Source organism: Oncorhynchus keta, chromosome 21 (assembly GCF_023373465.1).
Source record: "Oncorhynchus keta strain PuntledgeMale-10-30-2019 chromosome 21, Oket_V2, whole genome shotgun sequence".
In the NCBI taxonomy this organism is placed as follows: Eukaryota; Metazoa; Chordata; class Actinopteri; order Salmoniformes; family Salmonidae; genus Oncorhynchus; species Oncorhynchus keta.
Window position 1 is genome coordinate 49,272,275 of NC_068441.1, and position 7,678 is coordinate 49,279,952.

Consider the following 7,678-nt stretch of genomic DNA (forward strand, 5'->3'; position numbering starts at 1 on the left):
ATATAATTTTTATTGTTTATTTCACTTTTGTATATTATCTACCTCACTGGCTTTGGCAATGTTTCCATGCCAATAAAGCCCCTTGAATTGAATTGAGACAGAGACAGAGACAGAGACAGAGAGAGAGAGAGAGAGAGAGAGAGAGAGAGAGAGAGAGAGAGAGAGAGAGAGAGAGAGAGAGAGAGAGAGAGAGAGAGAGAGAGAGACAGAGAGACAGAGAGACAGAGAGACAGAGAGAGAGAGAGAGAGAGAGAGAGAGAGAGAGAGAGAGAGAGAAAGAAGGAGAGACAGAGACAGAGAAAGAGAGAGAGAGAGAGAGAGAGAGAGAGAGAGAGAGAGAGAGAGAGAGAGAGAGATCTAACATGGACTAACCCTCTAATGAGTGATCAACATGGACTAACCCTCTAATGAGTGATCTACATGGACTAACCCTCTAATGAGTGATCTACATGGACTAACACTGACCCTCTAATAAGTGATCTACATGGACTAACACTAATGAGTGATCTACTGGACTAACCCTCTAATGAGTGATCTACATGGACTAACACTGACCCTCTAATAAGTGATCTACATGGACTAACCCTCTAATGAGTGATCTACATGGACTAACCCTCTAATGAGTGATCTACATGGACTAACCCTCTAATGAGTGATCTACATGGACTAACACTGACCCTCTAATAAGTGATCTACATGGACTAGCCCTCTAATGAGTGATCTACATGGACTAACACTGACCCTCTAATGAGTGATCTACATGGACTAACCCTCTAATGAGTGACCTACATGGACTAACCCTCTAATGAGTGATCTACATGGACTAACACTGACCCTCTAATGAGTGATCTACATGGACTAACCCTCTAATGAGTGACCTACATGGACTAACCCTCTAATGAGTGATCTACATGGACTAACACTGACCCTCTAATAAGTGATCTACATGGACTAACCCTCTAATGAGTGATTTACATGGACTAACCCTCTAATGAGTGATCTACATGGACTAACCCTCTAATGAGTGATCTACATGGACTAACACTGACCCTCTAATAAGTGATCTACATGGACTAACCCTCTAATGAGTGATCTACATGGACTAGCCCTCTAATGAGTGATCTACATGGACTAACCCTCTAATAAGTGATCTACATGGACTAACACTGACCCTCTAATAAGTGATCTACATGGACTAACACTGACCCTCTAATAAGTAATCTACATGGACTAACCCTCTAATGAGTGATCTACATGGACTAACCCTCTAATGAGTGATCTACATGGACTAACACTCTAATGAGTGATCTACATGGACTAACCCTCTAATGAGTGATCTACATGGACTAACCCTCTAATAAGTGATCTACATGGACTAACACTGACCCTCTCTAATGAGTGATCTACATGGACTAACCCTCTGAATGAGTGAACGCTCTAATAAGTGATCTACATGGACTAACACTGACCCTCTAATAAGTGATCTACATGGACTAACACTGACCCTCTAATGAGTGATCTACATGGACTAACCCTCTAATGAGTGACCTACATGGACTAACCCTCTAATGAGTGATCTACATGGACTAACACTGACCCTCTAATAAGTGATCTACATGGACTAACCCTCTAATGAGTGATTTACATGGACTAACCCTCTAATGAGTGATCTACATGGACTAACCCTCTAATGAGTGATCTACATGGACTAACACTGACCCTCTAATAAGTGATCTACATGGACTAACCCTCTAATGAGTGATCTACATGGACTAACCCTCTAATGAGTGATCTACATGGACTAACCCTCTAATAAGTGATCTACATGGACTAACCCTCTAATGAGTGATCTACATGGACTAACCCTCTAATGAGTGATCTACATGGACTAACCCTCTAATGAGTGATCTACATGGACTAACACTGACCCTCTAATGAGTGACCTACATGGACTAACACTGACCCTCTAATAAGTGATCTACATGGACTAACACTGACCCTCTAATAAGTGATCTACATGGACTAACCCTCTAATGAGTGATCTACATGGACTAACCCTCTAATGAGTGATCTACATGGACTAACCCTCTAATGAGTGATCTACATGGACTAACCCTCTGATGAGTGACCTACATGGACTAACCCTCTAATGAGTGATCTACATGGACTAACCCTCTAATGAGTGATCTACATGGACTAACCCTCTAATGAGTGACCTACATGGACTAACACTAACCCTCTAATGAGTGATCTACATGGACTAACTCTGACCCTCTAATAAGTGATCTACATGGACTAACCCTCTAATGAGTGATCTACATGGACTAACACTGACCCTCTAATGAGTGATCTACATGGACTAACCCTCTAATGAGTGATCTACATGGACTAACACTGACCCTCTAATAAGTGATCTACATGGACTAACACTGACCCTCTAATGAGTGATCTACATGGACTAACCCTCTAATGAGTGATCTACATGGACTAACCCTCTAATGAGTGATCTACATGGACTAACACTCTAATGAGTGACCTACATGGACTAACTCTCTAGTAAGTGATCTACATGGACTAACTAGCGTTAGCGCAATGACTGGAAGTCTATGGGTATGTGCTAGCATGCTAGTAGACTAGCATTAATAATTTACTTCCAGTCAATGCGCCAATGCTAGTTAGCAATTGGCTCACGAGACTACCTCGTAACTTCTTTCATACTGGACGCAGAGACATAAATATGGTGTCCATGTATTTTTGAAATTTTATTTTACCTTTATTTAAGTAGGCAAGTCAGTTAAGAACAAATTCTTATATTCAATGACGGCCTCGGTAAACTGCCTGTTCAGGTACAGAACGACAGATTTGTACCTTGTCATCTCGGGGATTTGAACTTGCAACCTTCCGGTTACGAGTCCAACGCTCTGACCACTAGGCTACCCTGCCGCCCCATGTAGTTCATCTGCGTCTGGGGAAATAGATAAAGGGCCTAATTCCCCGAAATCCTGAAGTATCCCTTTAACCAGAACACAAGAACGAATGGGCGTGATGTCACAGAGGATGGCTACATGACACATACACATGTGCACTTTCAGTAGTCTTTCAGTAGTAACATGTAGTCTATAACCCTTTGACAGCTCTTTGGTCTTGGCCATAGTGGAGTTTGGAGTGTGACTGTTTGAGGTTGTGGACAGGTGTCTTTTATACTGATAACAAGTTCAAACAGGTGCCATTAATACAGGTAACGAGTGGAGGACAGAGGAGCCTCTTAAAGAAGAAGTTACAGGTCTGTGAGAGCCAGAAATCTTGCTTATTTGTAGGTGACCAAATACTTATTTTCCACCATAATTTGCAAATAAATTCATAAAAAATCCTACAATGTGATTTTCTGGATTTTTTTTCTCATGTTGTTTGTCATAGTTGAAGTGTACCTATGATGAAAATTACAGGCCTCTCTCATATTTTTAAGTGGGAGAACTTGCACATGTGGCTGACTAAATACTTTTTTGCCCCACTGTGTGTGTGTATATATATATATATATATAAATATGTAAATGTATATATATATATATATATATATATATATATATATATATATATATATATAACCTCTTTTATGAGCACACAAGAAAGAATGGAGAAGAAAATAATTGTGTATTTATAAAATACATGTTATTAGCGATCTTACATATAATAAAATGAAATGTTATTTGTCACATGCTTCGTAAACAGCAAGTGTGGCCAATTGTAATCAGTGAGACATGACAATCCCAAGCTGTGGTTTTATAGTACAGACTCAATTCGGGGGGCTGCAATGCCCTCAGGGTAGTCTGGGCAAAAAATAACACACACACACACAGAAACACACACACACACCATCTGCAACAATAAACTGTTGGTTTGGAAAGCTCAATATCATAACCATGAGTATGGAGACAGACTAGACACAGAGGAATGAAATACACCTACTACACCTACCAGTGGTGGCTCCTCAGCGGAGGAAGGGGAGGACCATCCTCCTCGGTGAATTTGGCTATGACTATCCAACACGGGAACTCTTCTAAGTCAAGGTAAGGTTTTGGTTTAATTAATTTAATGCCTCTGGGGCCCACCGGTGTAACTGCTAAACTGCTTGCTGAATTTACACTGTACTGCATGATTGTAGCGGGTTCCCTAACGTGTTAGTTCTAGTAGCTATATTGACTTGCTACAGTTGAAGTTGGAAGTTTACATACACATTAGCCAAATACATTTAAACTCAGTTTTTCACAATTCCTGACATTTAATCCTAGTAAAAATTCCCTGTCTTTAGGTCAGTTAGGATCACCACTTTATTTTAAGAATGTGAAATGTTAGAAAAGTAGTAGAGAGAATCATTTATTTAAGCTTTTATTTCTTTCATCACATTCCCAGTGGTTCAGAAGTTTACATACAATTGCCATTGAAGGTAGGCCTTGAAATACATCCACAGGTACACCTCCAATTGACTCAGATGATGTCATTAGCCTTTCAGAAGCTTCTAAAGCCATGACATAATTTTCTGGAATTCTCCAAGCTATTTAAAGGTGCAGTCAACTAAGTGTATGTAAACTTCTGACCCACTGGAATTGTGATACAGTGAATTATAAGTGAAATAATATGTCTGTAAAGAATTGTTGGAAAAATTACTTGTGTCATGCACAAAGTAGATGTCCTAACTGACTTGCCAAAACTGTAGTTTGTTAACAAGAAATTTGTGGAGTGGTTGAAAAATTAGTTTTAATGACTCCAACCAAAGTGTATGGAAACTTCCGAATTCAACTGTATGACGTTAGCTAATAAGGTGACAATGACGTAGGCTGTGTGTAACGGTTAGCGGTTATGGTATTAAGGTTTGGCTTGGAAAGTTTTTTTTGCCTGGTCACAGACAGCTGATGTGTTGTGCACTGAAGGGAAAAAATCAGAGGAGGAGAACGCATAGATGCGAGAAGGAATTATCAGAGCAAAGTGATCATGCTGTTTGTATGTGGCTGCTATGAAAGTGAACTGTATTTACGTGTGAACATTCCACCGATTCTGTTGAAAAACAAAAACATTTAACAGAAGGAAACGGAACGGAGAAAAACATACCTGAATTTGTCCAATAGAAACCATTGTTTGCACCGGTTGGACCAATGATTACACCCTAGACAAGCTAGATGCAGGCAAGAGTGTGCACGGAGGTATTGAATGTGTCAGTGTCTTTTAACTTGATTACTCACATGTCTCTCTCGACCTGTGCATGCACCTACGTTGTAAACTTTCATTCACAGGTTGTATCAACCTCATGATGGTCGTAGAGAAAATGTTAGTATTATGTAGTAACCTAAGCCAATCACATTACATTAAACTGGGTGAATGACTATGAATGACAGTCATCCAATATGCTGTAATAGAAATAAGGCCATTCTCATGAAAAAAATAAACCTTGTCCTTCCTCGTCTTAAATGGCACCGACTGCCACTGCCACCTAATATACGGACTAAACTCAATACTGTCATAAAACCTAAAACTGTGTTGACGAGACAGCGCAATTATGTTAATGTTCCCAGTAGGGCTCAATGTACCCCAATAATTACAGCATACACTCATGAGTTTATGAACACGATTAGCCTAATCATTATTCGTCCATTCACACATGTTCATTCAGAGATTATATTTCTAATGGCATTAAGTAGCATATATAGAGAGCTTGATAAACAAAAGAGAAATGGGTAACAGCTTTATTTTCACATTAAAACACTCAACTGACTCTTGGGTTCAGTCCCAAATGGCAGACTTATCCCCTAATATAGTGCGCTACTTTTGACTTGAGATGTCCCAAATGGCACACTTATCCCCTAATATAGTGCACTACTTTTGACCAGAGCCCAGAGTGGGATAGGGTGCTATTTGGGATGCAGTCTTGGATTTACAACCTACCTGGGACACTTGACATTTTGGCTGGTAAGTAGGTAAGAGAAAATAGCAGGCACTTCTATTGTAATTTGGACAGAGGAACAATTTGATGAGCTGGTGAGACAGCCAATGAGACAGACAATGAGACAGCCAATGAGACAGCCAATGAGACAGCCAATGAGACAGCCAATGAGAGAGCCAATGAGAGAGCCAATGAGAGAGCCAATGAGAGAGCCAATGAGAGAGCCAATGAGACAGCCAATGAGACAGCCAATGAGAGAGCCAATGAGACAGCCAATGTCTAACATCAAGCTGTATCTCCAAAATGTCTGCCACTAAAGGTGAAACCTTGGATTTTTCTGGTGTCATTGTATCTAATGTCTAGCTGGGCTAGTTGTCTAGCTTCAGTCATTGTGGTATATCCCACTACCACATTACCAATGCTACTACACTAATACTACAGAACAGGAATAGTGATGTGGCTCTTATTCAGGTTTATAGATCCCATGAGTCATGACTACAAGATAACAGGAATAGTGATGCTACTCTTATTCAGGTTTAAAGATCCCATGAGTCATGACTACAAGATAACAGGAATAGTGATGCTACTCTTATTCAGGTTTAAAGATCCCATGAGTCATGACTACAAGATAACAGGAATAGTGATGCTGCTCTTATTCAGGTTTAAAGATCCCATGAGTCATGACTACAAGATAACAGGAATAGTGATGCTACTCTTATTCAGGTTTAAAGATCCCATGAGTCATGACTACAAGATAACAGGAATAGTGATGCTACTCTTATTCAGGTTTAAAGATCCCATGAGTCATGACTACAAGATAACAGGAATAGTGATGCTACTCTTATTCAGGTTTAAAGATCCCATGAGTCATGACTACAAGATAACAGGAATAGTGATGCTACTCTTATTCAGGTTTATAGATCCCATGAGTCATGACTACAAGATAACAGGAATAGTGATGCTACTCTTATTCAGGTTTAAAGATCCCATGAGTCATGACTACAAGATAACATGAATAGTGATGCTGCTCTTATTCAGGTTTAAAGATCCCATGAGTCATGACTACAAGATAACAGGAATAGTGATGCTACTCTTATTCAGGTTTAAAGATCCCATGAGTCATGACTACAAGATAACAGGAATAGTGATGCTACTCTTATTCAGGTTTAAAGATCCCATGAGTCATGACTACAAGATAACAGGAATAGTGATGCTACTCTTATTCAGGTTTAAAGATTCCATGAGTCATGCCTACAAGATAACAGGAATAGTGATGCTACTCTTATTCAGGTTTAAAGATCCCATGAGTCATGACTACAAGATAACAGGAATAGTGATGCTACTCTTATTCAGGTTTAAAGATCCCATGAGTCATGACTACAAGATAACAGGAATAGTGATGCTACTCTTATTCAGGTTTAAAGATCCCATGAGTCATGACTACAAGATAACAGGAATAGTGATGCTACTCTTATTCAGGTTTAAAGATCCCATGAGTCATGACTACAAGATAACAGGAATAGTGATGCTACTCTTATTCAGGTTTATTTCAGCAGTAGTTCAGGAAATGCATAGGTCATATTTAGAAAGTAATCATTAACCTCAAACAAAGACAGAGATTGTTTATTATCTACTTCACTTGCTGTGTTAACATATGTTTCCCATGCCAATAAAGCCTTTGAATTTACTTGAGAGAGCAATAGAGAAATACAGCGAGAGAGAGAGAGCAAGAGAGAGAGAGAA